Source organism: Haemaphysalis longicornis, unplaced genomic scaffold (assembly GCF_048455015.1).
Source record: "Haemaphysalis longicornis isolate Haplotype H1 unplaced genomic scaffold, Haemaphysalis longicornis Haplotype H1 scaffold_11, whole genome shotgun sequence".
In the NCBI taxonomy this organism is placed as follows: domain Eukaryota; kingdom Metazoa; phylum Arthropoda; class Arachnida; order Ixodida; family Ixodidae; genus Haemaphysalis; species Haemaphysalis longicornis.
In genome coordinates, this window is record NW_027526214.1 from 43,211,999 (window position 1) to 43,228,933 (window position 16,935).

Here is a 16,935-nt window from a genome sequence, read left to right on the forward strand (position 1 = left end):
AAGCTAAGAAGGAACATCGCCGACATATTACCAGGACAGATTACACGATGCTGAGAGAGAGCCTCTTGCAGGTATGGTTCGACGATATACAAGACAATGATGTTATTACTGGGTTTTCGAACTTTCATATGAATTACAAATCTCCCCTTGGATGAAAGAATTTATTTTGCAACAATTAAAAAAGATAATTTCTGTTATACAAAATGAAAACATCAACACAAAAATAGTCACTATTTGGGACAGTACAAGCTACTGCGCAATAAATGCGTTTTGATAATCAAAGAGCATAAAAACCTGTAGTTCTTACGCTGAATCCAGGCGGCATCTGGCGACACACGAAAATATGGGGTATTAAAAACGAATTTACTGCGGCCGTCTATCACAGCGCGTTACTCCTGACAGCGTTCACAACACCGCTGTCGAAGTGCCAACACCATCTTTCCTGGTATCGGCAAAACTCTGGAGACAAAATTTCCCGCTCTGTAGACAGCTAAATTGCGCCAAATCCAGTTGGCAATACGTTTGTGATGTATGATATTGTACTTTCCGAAACTTTTCTCAATATTAAAAATCTTTCAACCAACATATCTTCTGGATGAGACCAAATCACAGCACGATTATTAAAAAAAACATAGATATTTCAAGTCCAATCCCAAGCAATCTATTGTATAATTTTACACAAAAACGAAACTTACCCGTCCAGCCTAAAAATTGCAACAGTTCTCTGCGTTTACAAAATGGCTACAATTCCGATACGTCTCGTAACAGAGAGATATCTGTTGTTAGCTTTGTATTAACATTTATAAAAACTTCTATCAAACCGCTTAAATAGGTTTATGGACAAGTACATGATTCAATGTCCTAAGCAACATTGATTTCGGTTGAAATATTCTACGTCACCCACAGTGTTAAGATTCCCTCAATCGATTAACATGACCCTTAATACGCTAGTGGGAGTTGTTTTCTTTGACTGACAAAAAGCATTCGTTGCAGTGCATCCTTCAATTCTTTTGCCTATGTATTCAAGCCTGTTAGTTATTTTATAGTTACGTCAAAAACAGATTGAGGCTGTCGTGAAGAACGATATTACTTCCACTCTGCATTATCTGAACACAGGTGTGCCACACGGATCGGTTCCCGCCCACTGTTCTTTTCCCTTTACAACAACGACTTGCCTTGTGTAAATATTCATGCCGATGATACAGGATTATTATATACGGCTGACCTTCATTGTTTTTAATTACCAACACAAGTTACCTCAGAATCGAACAAATATTTGCAGTGGTTTCTTGCTAGCAGGTTAACGGTTATTGCCAATGAAACGAAGTACGTTATATTTTATTCCCGAAGGAAAATATTCGCTACAAAGATAATCAGATTAAAATTGATAACTGCACAATAGAACGTATGGAGCCCTTTAAATACCTCGGCAATATACAATAAATTTACTTTAACTGGGGAGGTCAAATAAATGCCTTCGGTGCAAAGCTGGCTTCCGGTGGTCACGCGCTTTTAAAAGCTAGAGGCTACTTCGACAAAAGCGTCCTGCGGGAGCAATGCTTTGCATTCATCAATATTCATTTACCTTACTGCATGGAATCGTGGGGCTGTACCTATGATTCTTATCTGGATCCCCATGGGAGATTACAAAATCACGCCATAAGAGTTATAAGTCACAGTTACCCCAACGAGCCAAGCCGGTCGTTATTTGCAACGATAAAAATACAACCCTTTGATTTTTCAGGCTGTCTTCACCAGGGTCTTGCGGTGGTGGGGCCACAGGCAATCGGCGTCGGAGTGTTTCCTGCCGGATTTAGAGACTATTGTAACGCAAACTTCTGCAGGCACAAGCTCCAAAACCAAAGACGACCCTAAGGGTCATTCAAATTGGCGATCCAACAGAGCGGATTGTGGTATGGGACAGTATTGAATGATCTACCAAGCACGTGTGGGTGAAATTTGGAAATGACCCATATAATTGCTAGGCACTCTTTTTTGGAGGCTGAGTAGTTTTTCTTCTCTTTCCAAACACCACGGCTGGGAAAGGCGATTACTTTTTCGCCACCGCTTTGCTTTTACACTAGGAGGGCACCCGACCCTACATCACTGCTGACTGTGTCCATCTCCATTTCAGCCTGTGCTCTGAAATGAGCCAGCACGGGAGGGTTTTTCAGTCGTTTAGGCTCGCGGATTGCTTTTTCATGGGCGTTGTCCCAGATGAAAAGTGTGCTATCTTCCGTCAAACGTGTTATTTGCTCTGCACTGAGGGCAAAATTTGTGACGAAGCGGCGGTAGTATACGCACAGTTCGAGAAATCTTCGCACGCCCTTCTTGAATATCGGTCTCGGGAAGTTCGCTATGGCTGACGTCTTCACTAGTTCTGGTTGGACTCCCGCGGGGTTGACGACGTGGCGCAAAAACTATAGTTTCTCGTATGCAAAGCGGTACTTTTTATTCTAGAGCGTTAAGAACGACGTGCGAATAGCCTCTATTACAGATTTCAATCTTGCAAGGTGTTCGTGGAAATTTCGGGCGAACACCACAATGTCGTCGAGGTACACGATAGAGATGTGCCATTTCATGCCATCTAGCACAGTGCCCATGACTCTGTGAAAGATTGCTGATGCCCTGCACAGTCCGAACATCATCGCCCGAACTGCTACAGGCCATCTGGTGTAATGAATGCAGTCTTATCTCGGTATCGGCCGTCCACTTTTATTTTCCAGTACCCTGTCTTTAGATCCATCGATGAAAAGTACTTCGCGCGGCACCGGTGGTCTAGGGCTTTGTCGATTCGGGGCAAAGGGTACACGCCCTTTTTGGTGATTTTGTTCAGTCGCCAGTAGTCAACGCAAAACCTTATTGTGCCATCTTTTATTTTCACCTGTACGACCGGCGCAGCACGGGGGCTTTTCGATGGCTGTATAATGTCGGCGTTGAGAATGTCTTCCATTTGTGTCCGTATGGATTCGCGTTCGTGTGAAGAGACACGGTAAGGTGACTGTCGGGAAGGTCGGGCTCCGTCTTCAGTTATTATTCGGTGCTCTGTTAGAGGTGTTTTATGTATTACGTACGCTATCGGCGGGAATGCGCATGCTGTTGACGCAATTCGCATTGCTCGTTCCAACAAAGTTGTGGTCATACTGCTTATCACGCATTATGAGGGATTTATCACTGGTGCTGGCTTCGGTCACGAATGCGGCCACTGTTTTGGGTGGTTTGCGGAGACGTCCAGTAAACAGTTCCTTCTTCACACCGCGGATTAAAAAGCGCGAATTCTTTTCTGCCACCATGCAAGTGTCAGCACGCATGAAAATCCGCTTCATCTCTTCGGCAAACACAACAAAGCTTTCGTAAAGGTGTTGTGTCCGCGTTTGCAGCAAGACCTCGGCCTGCTCTTTTCGCACAACCGTTGTGAACGTGGTTAAAAATTGCGTTCTAAAATCGTTCCAAGTCTCTAACGAGCTCTTATGGTTTTAGAACCAGATGCATGCTGAGTCCTCAAGGTAGAAGAACACTTGCCTCAGTGTCTCCGCGTCGTCCCACTGGTTAAACAGCCTGAACCGTTCGACTTGCTCCCACCACTCTTCGGGATCCTCCGAAGGTGAGCCATGGAAGTATAGTGGCTCCTTTGGTTGCTGAAGAACGAGGGCAGGATTGGAAGCGCTGGTCATGGTGCCTGTTGTGATCATGGTGGTTGTCACGACGTCTTCTTTCTTCACGTTATCTGGAAGCAGTCGACACTGTGGCTGAAGGCCTTGCGCTACGCAGCTGACACGAGTTGGGCTTGCTTGTCGGCTTGACGATGGCTTAGGGGGCATGTACCCCGAACCTCTACTAGCTGTCACGAAGACAAAGACGGCGCAGTTTTCTTGAACGGAAGACAAATTTATAGGAGCGAATTTTTGCTCCCTAAAAACTGGAAGATTACCAGGTGCCGGAATAGCAATCAACAAATTTACGCGCGCAGGCTGGTGCTGGCGAATCGATTGCCATGGAGTCTGCTGTGCAGGGTTTCATCTTTCGGCACGAGTGTTTCTCGACTCATCGGTTCACATCCTGAACGTTGTAGATCAAAGAAGAATATTACAGGTCAGTGACGTAAGGGTGAAATGCTCTCTCTATCCGAATGAGATATACCGTCGCAAAAAAACTAAAGAATGGACAATGCGCTTCACTTGGGACACAGATAAGACAGCTTGGCGCAGCCTGGCAGTAAAACAAACAATGTAAAAGAAACCGAATGCGTGGTTCGCAACAATAGGATTAACAACCCGAAGTGCACCATAAGCCACTGCCGTAAAGATACTAGTAATAATAACAGAGTTTTAGTGACATTAGGCCAGGCTTATGCGCAGCACAGGGCACAGAGGAGAAGATTTGGAAACGGCAGTGTCAAATGTTTGCTGTAGATAGAAGTGGTGCAGGCTTGCACAAAACGTTTGCAGTAGATACAACAAATGCTGATGGATTGCACATCTGGGCGATTGGTTTTTCTATATATATGTAAAAGATACGTCGCATGATACAGGGCGGAGATTCTATGCTTTTACAAAAGCTGTTACACAAATTTTATTGATATCTAAAAAGAATACAGCAAACTCCAATGGTTCCTCGCTAACTCAGTAAAAGGAGGGTGCAAAGAAAGATGGAATAATTATCAGGAGTTGAGATGTAGATGTATCATAAAAATCCGACTCAAAACACGTTGAGGCATTGATCAGATTTTAAAAGCATAAACAGGTCGGTGTAGGCCTGCTGGACTTCTAGGCACTATTTATTAAACTCCACATATAGGCTTTCGGCCGGGCTAGGATGCAAGGGTACACATGCCAGGTGGAGCACGAGATCAAGCGCTGGGTCAAGAATTTTAAGGGATGCTTTACTAGCTTACCCACAGACCACACGCTGCAGTCCGACCGGGAACCTATTATTGTAATAAAAAAAGTAAAAAGTTGTCTTCACCAGTTCTTTGTCAGTGTGCGAGAGAACCTTGAGTATAGTCATAGCTTTTAAGCATATACAATTAGGTTGTTTGAGATGTGGTATGACTGTTAGCGTTTCGTCAAGGACTACACCTAAAAACTTGTGTTCGTTTGGGTCTTGAATCAAGGCTCGATGAGGCCGAATGCGACACCTTTTCGAAGACAAAACACAAGTACACTTGAATGAATTAAATTTACATCTATTTTCATAGGCCCGGGAGCCAGCTTGTGAACACGAAGATGAACGTGTCGCACGCAAATAGACAGGTAAAGTATCCTGATACGTCGTCGACATCGAATGGACATGAAATTTATTGTGCAATGCCTTTCCGAGTGATTCTATTTTCACAATAAACAGTGTGCAACTCAAAAGTTCGGCTTGTGACACGCATTTTAATGGACATGAACACTGCAGAGTGCACTTCCAACTCTTACACGAACGGTTCTTTTAGACAGGTAACTGCCAAGCCTGTTTATCGTGTTACCCGACAAGTCAAAGGATTTCACGTCGCTGGGGATACCGTGCCTCCATGCGGTATCGTACTCTTCTACCGGATCAAAGAATACCGTCATACATTACTTATTGAGGAGAGAAGCATCTTTGAAATGCGACTGTATGCCACGAGTTGATTGTTGGTAGATCGCCCCGCCCAAAAGCCTGCCTGGAGGATCTCGAAAAAACCGTTGTACACTCGTAAGTACACGGAGCTTTTGCTTATCATCTTCTCGAAGAGGTTATACAAGCGGCTTTTCAGGCTAGTGTGACGGTAAGCTGCGGGAGAGGAAGGTTCCGTCCCCACCTCAAAAAAGCCACTACGATTGCCTCCTTCCAAAAACCTAGAAGGCGCCCCGAAATCTGTTGTTGTAGAGGGGAAAGAATTTTTCAAGTGTGTCTCAATGAAAGTGTTCTATCATAGTGTATGCAATGTTGTCTGCTCCTGCAGCTGAAGGCTTAGAAGTACTGAGTGCGATCTTCAGCTCATGAAGTGAAAAGGTGGTGTAAAAGAGAGGGTGGATTTATTATTCGCCCAAAATGCCTTCATCCTTTGAGATGTTTTGTTTTTTAAAAAGTAATCGTAGGTTAAGCCTAACTGGACCCGTTTTACAAGCGTTGTGCGAGTGTGATATCCTAGTTTACCATTGTATCTCCTTTTGTACTAACCAGGGGCAGGCTGCGTGTCGGTTGGGAATTGAGTTTTGTATACGTGCCAGAATTTGTGAAAGTAGGTGTGTGAGTTTATGGATGTGAGAAAGGTAAGCCAACTCTCTCTTTTTGCCTCTCGGCGCACGCGTTTACCGAGTGCTTTTGCCCATTTGAAACATACAAGGCTAGTGGATGTGGAGTTCCGGCGAAGAACACCAATTTCTTGTTCTGGGATTCTCACTCTCGCCTGCAGTCCTCGTTCCACCAGGGCCTTGTTGGGTGGCTCGATACACCGGAGGCTTAAGGAATAAGCTTTCGGAAAGAATGAAGAATGTGCGCCGTAAGGAGCTGGGCAGCTTCTTCAACGTGTAGGTGTGTTATTGATGTGTAGTGAATTTTGGATGTTTCTGTAAATGTGCATCATTGAAAATTATCGCTGAACAAACACAGCACAAACAAGCAACCAGATGAAGACGAGACAGTGCTGCAGTCTGTACTTCTCGTTCCTTTTTTGCTGATTTTTTCCCGCGCTGATTTTAATGATGGACGTTCACAAACGCGCCAAATCACAGTCCTCTTGAACTGTAAATGTACTCAAGTTGGCTGTAGCTTCATTGGACGTTTATGGGAAGGTGAACTGTTTAGGCCTTTACTTAGGTTTGCTAATTTTGTTGGAAAGTGGTCACTAACGTATCGGTACGTGGCAACATCCCACTCATGCGATGCAAAGAGTACAGAAGCGACCATAGCCAAGCCGAGGTACGAATATGTGCTGAGTCCTATAATATGGTACGAAGGCTTGTTTCATTGAATAGGCTCGCTTACGAAGATACTATAGATTTTTCGATAACGTGACCTCGGGAATCCATACAACGTAGTCCCCAGAGTGCATTATGTGCGTTGAGTTTGCCTAAAAGAAATAAATTAGCGGGTAGCTGATCTACAAGGTCCTCAAAATTTGTGTGCGAGAGCTGGAAATTAAAAGGAATCTAAAAGTAGCATAGTGTTCCTAAATTAAAAAATATGCTACAAAGGGCAACAGCCTGAAGAACGGTCTATATTGGTATAGTGAGACAGGCGAAGGGCTTTCGCGCACTCTTGGCCACACCCCTGAAGATGTACCGCCACGATCCCTGTCCTTCCTAAGTAGCATGTAACTATTCAAGAAATTTGCATGTTTAGAGTTTATGTGTTTTCTCTAGATATCTGATACACTGCTAATTGCACTGGAGTATTTCGTACTTTTAAGAAGGCCTCTACAATTCCACTGAGTTGTGTTTTTTCTTCCCACTATTCAATGTAGGAGCTGCTGGAGTTTATATGTTTATGTGTTGTCTTTCGGGTCTGTGACGCTCGTCTTTTTTGGCTTGTCGGGAGGTTTTTTGTCGCCACATAGTGCTTTCTCTCGGACGCAAGCAGGACTGGTCCTACCTCCATATCTTTTTCTGATGTTCTCGGAGTGCCTGACTGATACGACTCCTTGGGCCGGGCAAATTTTTGGGTGGGCCTTGCTTGGCCCACAACCACCGATGGCGTCAAAAACGTCAAAGGGAGGGGTTTCAGCTGCACTGGTTTCTCCGTCTCGATATCTGCCGTGCACTGATGTGAGGGTTAGGACAATTGCGAGTAAGCGGTGATTGTGGCATGTTGCGACCAGGGTTCCGGCGGCAAGGCTAGCTCGGCTGAACTCCGCGAAGGACCCCCGACCGGCGTAGCGGCAGAGAGCAGCAAGAAACCCACAAACACAACGAAACGCCAAACTCGCGTTTATTGGCGCTCTACCAATAACGTAGCCGACTCTCGCTCGTCCCGACCTAGCCGTCCGGCTAGGATCAGGACGAAGGCGCAAAGGGCGTAGACAAAGGAAGGGGGAAGCCGGATCTCCAGTACACACGCCTCTCCTCGTTACCCGCTCGAACCCAAGAGGCCGTTACTTCGTCCCGCGCAGCGAGACCGCCCCTCCGGGGCCCCGACAAACCGGTCATATGAGAAGCGATCGCCGCGCCTCGACACGCCTGCGCCGCGGCGAGAGTGACGCATCTGCCGAGGGGAGAGGAGTCTTCCCCCCTCGCCTCGGCTGCGCGCGGCGAGGAATGGGGAACGCGCCAGGACTCTGGGTTTGCCACATCCCTCCCCCCTTTGACCGAAGCCCCTCGGACCCGAGGGTTCCAGCCGGGAGTTGTCTCACCGCCTAGCGCCACGAAAAGTCGTCCAACATCTTGAGGAAGGCCGCCTGGTCTTGCGCGCGAGGTTCGGCTCCGCCGGCGGGGGAGCGAACCAGGCGACTAAAGGCTCCGCCGGCGGGCCCAGGAGGTCGACAGCCGCGCCTCGGCCAGCTGGACCATCCGCGTTCATGGGGCTCGACTCGGCGGCTCCGGCCGACGGCGACGCCACCCCGGCAGCGAAGGCACCTCCAGGTCCCCGGTCGCCGGCCGACACCGCCGTCGCTGCTGCCACGAAACCGTCAGGACCGCCGGCAGCTTGCGGGCCCGCACGGTGTCGACGTCAAGTGCGCCGGCCGCCGAAGCCGCAGCCGGTGCTCGACGTGGTCCCGCCGCCGCCGCCCATGTCGCCTTGGCGGCCTCCGCGGCTGCCTTGGTCCGCTCGTAAGCCTCGTGGCACTCGGCAGCGACCACGACGAGTCCGCAATTGGCGCAGAAGCGGGCCCCCGGGTCCGGAGTCGCCACGCCGCCCGGGAACGCGGCGCCCCGCTCCGCCAACGTTCCGGCCCGGAACACCTGGGGCACCCGGTTCAACGGCAGGCCCAACTCTCACTGGAACTGGCAGCTCCAGGCTGTCGCCGAAAAGTAGCCGCGCAGCGGCTCGTTGCTCGCCTGGGAGACCCAGGTCACCACCGTGCGTGGCGGCCGCTGCTGCCGAATCTCCGCTTCCGGGGGCGGCAAGCCGCCGTGCTTGTCCCTCCATGCCTTTCGAGGCTCGTTAAGGTAGGGCGCCGTGGCCGCAGGTGTTTTCGTGTATCACCGCGGGCCGTACCGCAGCGGGCCGCCCGCGCCTCGTCGCTCGCCGTGGTGGGGTGCGCGCCCTTGACGGCGCTGGCCGCCGGAGGCTTCCGATCGAGCGGGGGACGACATGCTTCCTGGGTGCCGGCAGGATGGGAAAGTGCCCGCGGGAGCGGCCCGCCCAACGACAGTGGCCCCTCGAACCTCCGCCAGGGAACTCTCGGGAGGCCATGTGTAGGGTGCGCCATCTATCGTCGTCCTAGGAAGCCGCACTTCTCCCCTCGGGCTTGCCGGTCTGAGCCCGCCGGAGCTGCTGCCTCGCCTGGTCAGCGGACTCGCCGATTGCGAGTATTGTAGCAGTGCGTCGGGAGACTTCCCACCGCGCCTCCGTCGAGCTCGCGGTCTCGCGTGCCCGCGCTTTTAGCGTCGACAGTATCTTCCCTCCGAAAGTAATGCTTCAACTGCCCACTTGGATAGGGCCGCTGATTCTACCCGAAATCGGGTCTATAAGCTTGTAGTTTAGCCACGAGAACTTCTCGGCGACCACTAACGGTCCGACCCATCTGGGTGCGAGACCGGCCGCGAACCCCGCGCTAGCGTCGCTTAGCGCGTGGTTCGGTTTCAAGACAGTGTCCCCCACCTGGTACGCCACGTCTCGATGAGCTCGGTCATAGGCCACCTTCTCGTCGGCCCTTGCCTTACCGCGACTGCGGTTTGCCTCCTTGATGGCGTCTGCCGACCGCTCGCGCAAGCGCCGTGGGTATGCCGTGTCTGTTGCTTTCGCGGCGACTCCGTTCGGCCGTCTTGCCAGAACCGTATCGGTCGGCGTGTTCAGCTCTCTTCCAAACATCAGAAACGCTGGCGTGAAGCCAGTACACCGATTCACGCTTGTGCGCGGAGCGAAGGAGATTGAGCTTAAGTGCTCGTCCCAGTATTTTTGCCGTCTGGCATATGCTCCGAGCAGTGGCTTCACTTTGCGATTGCGGCGCTTCGTCACGTTAGACTGGGGATAATAGCACGATGTTGTTTGCTGCCTGACACCCATGGCCGCACACGCTTCACGAAACAGTCTTAATGCGAAATACGTGGCGTTGTCGGTAAACAGCTGTTCCAGGAACCCGTAGTGACAGAACACTTTGGACCGCTTTTGCAGGATCTCCTGTGCTGTCGCTTTGCGCAGCGGATAGAGTTCAGCGATCCCACTGAAGTGGCATGTCACCACTTCTAGAAACGTGTACCCTCTCTTGCTGCGCGACAGCGGGCACATCAGATCGCACGCCAGGATATCCCATGGCTTTGTGCTCACGATAGGCTGTATCAAGCCCGGCGCCTTACCACCTCACGGTTTGCGCTTTTGGCAGACGTGGCATGTGCGTACGTAACTACATACTGGTTCCTTTATGCCGGGCCAGGAAGCACACTGACAAAGCTTCCGCCATGTCTTTGGCACGCTACCGTGACCGTCTGCGTATTGGTAGTGTTGCAAAACAGCACACCTGAGCTTGGGCGGGATCACGGCCTTAAAACACTCGTCTGAGTCGTTTTTGCCGGGCTCGTACTTCAGCAGAGCCCCGTAGGCGTCAAGCAGGGAACTCTCCAGCCCACTCGCAGCAATACCAGCTGCATTAGAGCTCGCGCCAGCCGAAATACCAGCATCTTCCTGGCGCCCGTCATTCTCCGGTGTTCGATTTGCTCAGGGTCCGTCTTTTCACTAAGACTGGCGATCACCTCCCGTACAAAACAAGTCCTCCTGCTGCGCCTCGAGTAGCTCCTCCCGACAGAACGCAACCTCGAGAGAAAGTCTTCTCCCAACGAGGTGCACGTGCGCTGTGCGTTCGGTGCACGTGGAGTCCCGCGCATCCCGCTCCTCCCGCGCCGACAGTGTTTGCTGGTTCTCCGCATCCTCCTTGGCTTCTCCGGCCGGTTGGGTGTCGTTTACCGGCGCCCGTTACATCGCGTCGGCCACCACGTTTGAGGAACCTTAGCGATAGCGTACTTCGTACTCGAAGAGTTTCAATGTCAGGGCCCATCGCGCCAGCCTCCCGCAGGGCTCACGGAGGCGGGAAAGCCATGTCAGGGCCATGTGATCGGTCTCGATCGTGAATTTGACCCCATCTACGTACATCTCAAACTTGCGAGGTGCATAGATTATGGCAAGACACTCCTTCTCGGTGACCAAGTAGTTTCGCTCTGCTGGTGTCAGCGCACGGCTCGCAAAAGCCACGGGTCCCAGTTGTTCTCCGTCCGCCTGGAGGACAACTGCCCCTCCGCCGAGGTCACTCGCATCCGTCTGGATTAAGAACGGCCTGTTCAGATTCGGCAGTTTCAGCGATGCAGTGTCTGCGACAGCTTTCGCCAGCTGGCGTAGGCTGCGTTCCTGCTCCTCTCCCCACTCCGAAGGAGCGGATTTCCTCAACAGCCCTGTCAAGGGCACTTGCAGGCGCACGCAAGCGGGGATAAAGTGGCAGTAGTAGCCGATCATCCCTTGGAAGCACCGCACTCCGGCGACATTCTTCGGCGTGGGAAACTCCAAGATCCGCCAAAGGTTATCGGGAACGGGGACGCCTGTCCGCGTTCGATCCGATAGCCGAGCAGGCTCACCTGAGCGCGGCATATTTGCGCCTTGGCAGGAATGATGGTGATGCCAGCCGCCCGGAGTTTTCCTAGGATGTCTTTCAGGTGTAAGAGGTGCTCCTCGTAGGTGCGGGAGTAGACGACGATGTCGTCTAAATAGGCGAGTGCGGGCTGCCACTTTGCCTCACCGAGCACCCGGTCGATCAAGCATTGGAATGTGCTGGGACTCCCGCACAAACCGAAGGGCATGAGTACGAACTCGTACCGCCCCCGATGGCAAGTAAACGCAGTCTTGCATTCACCGCCGGGACGTATCTCGAACTGAAGGTACCCCTTGCTGGCGTCCAGTATAGAGAAATACTTCGCGCCACCAAGATTCGCGACGATCTCGCCTATGCTGGGGAAGGGGTACGCATCTTTTTTCGTGACTGTATTCAGCCGCCGGTAGTCCACGCATAAACGCAAGCTACCGTTTTTCTTTCGAACGAGCACCACTGGGAACCCCCAGGGACTCGTCGAACTGGCGATAATGCCTGCTTTCCGCAGTTCCTCCAGCGCCTCTTCAGTTGCCTGCCGTTTGGCGGGGCTGACGGGACGGGGGTTGCATTTCCATGGTTCAGCATCGCCGGTGTCTATGCAGTGCTGCACCAACTTGCTGCAGCCTGCTTGCTCAGTGAATATCTCGCCGAAGTCGCCTAACATAGACAAGATGCGGTCATGGGGCGCCGCAGTAAGCTTGCTAGCGTCTGCTAGGAGTGTGCGCAATTTCTCGTCCCGGCCTCGGGATGGAGAGCGTGCAGCGCTAGAGAAATCAGCCGCGGCGCCAACAACGACCGGGCTCGAAGGTTGCTGCGCGCGCTGGCTATCGGCTGTGCCAGAAACCACTGCTTCTTTCGGCGCAGGGGAATGGGACGTTTCGGCCACCTGCCCGCTCAGCGGTCACGCTGCAAACGGCGGCTCGGGGAACGGTTTGAGCGGCGAAAGCGGGTTCTCCCGATTGCCTCCGTTGCCCTTGTCGACGACAGGCCCGTACTTGGGCAAAAAGTCTCTCCCCCTCTGCTCGCATAGTGGACACGCTCCGAGCGGCGGCTCGGCGAACGGTTTGAGCGGCGAAAACGGGTTCTCCCGATAGCCTCCGTTGCCGATGTCGACGACAAGCCCAGTCTTGGACATGAAGTCTCTTCCGAAAATGACTGGCACCGTGAGTCCGAGCAAGTGAACGAAACGCATTCGCCGCACATGCTGGCCCCAGCGCACGACGAGGTGTACGTCACCGCCTGATGTTGCATCACCACACGCTAGCTAAAGTGGCAACTTCCGCGCGCGCAGCCGAATGGGTTTGCGCTCGAGATGGGAAACGGCCTCGTTCCCTATTAGCGAAGTGCTTGCCCCGGTCTCCAGTAGTGCCTTAAACTGTCGCCCCGCGACTGCGAGGTCGAGAAAGGGCGCCGGCACAATTCTCGGGACTCCGACTCTGTACGCGGCGGAAGCGGTGGCGATGCTTGCCTCTCGGGCGATCGATCAGCCGCCCGTGGGCTCACCCACGGGTGAGCCCGTTTCCCTGCTCGACTGGGCAGAATCGCGCAATGTGTCCGACCTTGCGACATTTGTAGCAGCGGAATGGGCTCCGTGCTGCGTGACGCGATCGTTGAGGCTGCTCGGGCACTCCGCGACCGAATGGCCGCATACGGTTCTCCAGGAGCGAGTTGTGAGCGGGTGCAGGCAACTGCGGCAGCGCCGATCCCGAGTAGGGATGCCCGACTGGGCGCGCGTTCACCGACCGATCGTCCAACCAGTATGCTCTGTGCTCTGCGCGTGGGGCTGGCAGGGAGTCCGGCCGTATCGCCTCCGCGCAGCGCAACCCATAAGAGTAGGGGTCCAGGGCTCTGGCCCCAAGATCGAGCGTCTCTCGCCGGCTGGGTATCAACGTAGAGCCGGGCTCGGCCCGTCCGCTGCCCGTAACGCCGCGCCAAGCACACCTTGGTTCCTGAGTTTCCAACGGAGGCGGCGGTGGCCGATACGCGCGTGCAACCGCGACTGCTGCTTGAACGCGGCGAGCTTCGACAGCCAGCTCGTTTAGGTTCCTACAACTTCAGTTCCTCAAGTACAAGGCAAATGTGGTGTGGCATTGTCTGACGACTCGATCGACCCGCTCCGAGCTCGGTGCATGTGGGTCGGAATAATCATAAAGCTCCTGCATCGCACGAACGTACTCGACGAGCGATTCATCCGGTGGTCCCTACGCATTCTTGGTAGGTACTCGATGGGCAAGAATTCTTACCTGAACATCGTTCGGAAGTCGTCCATCGTGCGCGCCGTATGGCCTATCATCTGATACCACCGGGTGGCCTGGTCGACTAGGGCTGCGGGCAGGACTCTGCGCAGCACCGCGCTCTCGCTGATGCCGGTCGCCTGCTCGTAACGGCTTAGAGCCAGCAGGAAAGCGTTGGCGCTCGACTGATCACCGTAACCGCTTTACGTCGCACCGATAGTTGCAGCTTGGGCTCGGGTGAGCGCGCCGCCTGCAGTGCCTGCTGCATAGCGCTTGCGAGAGCGTTCGCGATGGAAGCTGCGTCTGCAGACATTCCTCCGCTTACGGGCGTCTGGGAGCCGACTGGTACGAGAGGCGCGCTGTTTGAGGCTTCAGCGTCTGCGTAGGCCCGGCACCTAGAGTATGAACGCGCGGAGTCGCCTGACAAAGAGCGCTCGTGGAATCCGGAGCATTCCGGGATTCCCGTTGCTGCGCAAGCCGCGGCTGCTGTTGCGTAGGGGCCGTGGAGAAGGGGCACCCGAGCCGCGTTGGCGGCTGCGGAGGACGCTGTTGTTGCAAGGCATCGCGGGGGCTCCCGGGCATAAGCACAAAGGTCGGCGAACAGCATCAAATCCGCCAACTCATAGTCGTGTGCCATGTTCCTTTTCGGACCTACCGAACCTCGAATTCGACTGAAGACGAGCCCCATGTTGGTGCGCCAAAAATGTGGCGACCAGGGTTCCGGCCGCAAGGCTAACTCAAATTAACTCCGCCACGAACCGCCTACCGGCGTAGCGGCAGAGAGCAGCAAGGGACACACAAACACAACAAAACGGAAAAACTCACGTTTATTGCGCTCCACCAATAACGTAGCCGACTCTCGCTCGTCCCGACCCAGCCGTCCGGGGAGGATCAGCAGGCAGGTGCAAAGGGGGTAGACAAAGGAAGGGGGAAGCCGGATCTCTGGTACTCACGTCTCTCCTCGTTGCCTGCTCGAACCCAAGAGACCCTTACTTCGTCCCGCGCACCGAGACCCGCCCATCGGGGCCCCGAAGAACCGGTCACGTGACGAGCGGTCGCCGCGCCACGACACGCCTGCGCCGCGGCGAGAGCGACGCATCTGCCGAGGGGAGAGAAGGAGACTTCCCCCCTCGCCTCGGCTGCGCGCAGCGAGGAATGGGGAACACGCCAGGACTCTGGATTTCCCACAGGCTTCACTCCCGATTAGCCACTAGCCCCCACAACCATTGGTGACTCAACAACCGGTGTGGTGACAGATTGGGCTGCCGGAGACAACCCAGTGGGGGCACTAGTAAGATTAGGTCACACGAAGTTTAACTGGGTCGCCACTGAAACCAGACACCGTTTCGCCCCTTGCCGAGCTACGTCGGTTTACCTCTTTAGGAAAAAAGAGTTGAGTTTTTTCCTGAGATTTATGTGTATTATCTTCTTTTATACCTTGAACTTTTCACAAAACCTGGAGTAGAGAGCGTTTGAGCCATCACAGTTTATGCAGGGAGTTCTGACCTACAATTATCCGTAGGGTGGTCTTGTTGGACACGCTTGGCAAAGGTTATTTGAGCCCGACACAATGTAGGGCCAGGCCTGAACCGCAGGCACTTGAAACAGTGCCGTAGATTCGGTATGTACGCTCGGAAGGAGTACCAGACGAAACCGGCATTGATGTGATCCGGAAAAGTAGAACGGTTAAATGTCATAATGATGTCTAGTGGTTACTACATTATCGTCTCTCCTTATGGTCATGCGCATGACTGCCGTCACACCCTGATTTTTCATTCCTTCTTGAAAATCGGCCTCTGTCTTCTCTGCGAGATCTGGCTCCGAGATCACTCCCTGCGAGCTTTCAGGGCTGCGGTGGTGCGTTACCTTGATTGAAGATAGGCAATACGGGTCTCGTTCAGCAGTTGTGTGGCATGCTGCTGACTGTTTACTTGGACCAAAATCTCGCGGGTTCTTTGTTTCTTAGCTTTTTAATGCTCGCCTGTAATACGTTCAAGAAGCTTCGATATCGACAACATTGACTTTGAGGCAATAGGCTTAGCTTGCTCACGAGATTTAATTACAAGTAGCGGGGGTACTTGTCAGGTATTGGGACTGTCATATACGGAAGTGGTGGACAACCAAATCGAACCGAAGCCCCAATAAGTGTACGCAGTCATGTTTATTGATGATTTGTTATGTCGGCCAGGTACTCTTTCACTAGTCTCTTATAGGCGATGCCACAGCGGCAGTGGGAGTGTGATAGCGAGGATCCACTATCTTATCTCTGGACACTATTACCTAGAATGATTGGTCGAAGGTTGCTTTTATAATCACCGTTATTGCTGTTATGAATACCAAGGTGAACATCTTTTCAATGAACCAAATTTCAGAACTTCTTTCATTCCCTGATGTTTCACACAAGTTTTTTTGCATTCTAATGGAGTACAATAGGGTTTGTGACAAATCGTATACCACAAATGCATAAAGGTTTCTGAAAAGAGTTTGTCATGCCAGGTGGTTTAGCTGTCCATGTTGACCTCTTTTTAAAATACAAAACCACGCCGGATGCTAGAAAACATTTGGAGCCAATGTGTGAAGCTGAATGCATTGCATTAATGAGGCTTCATAATACAGAAGCAGTAATTGTAACAAATGCGAATTAAAGAATGAATATAATGGCGAAGAGCTATATTACTCCTATTTTGCCTCTGGTAGATAGTACCACCTGCTTTTCTGTTATTACTGGTGACTACAGCAAAGAGACGCAATGTAAAATGAGCATTCGAGAGCAATTGTTTCACTTTGTAACGTTTATATGCATGAACAGCAGCTCATATCTCAGCGAATGCCCCGCTCCTTCTGAGAGGTGTGGTAATGCGAAAAACGTGGAGAGTTTCCAACGAGTGAAGTAGAGCTTGGTGCCAGTAATAAGGCACTTGTGCTGTTGGGAGCATATTTTTTTTAAATTTTTGAGGGGTCCTTTTTTGATAAAAGTTGCGTATTGGAATCATTACTCAA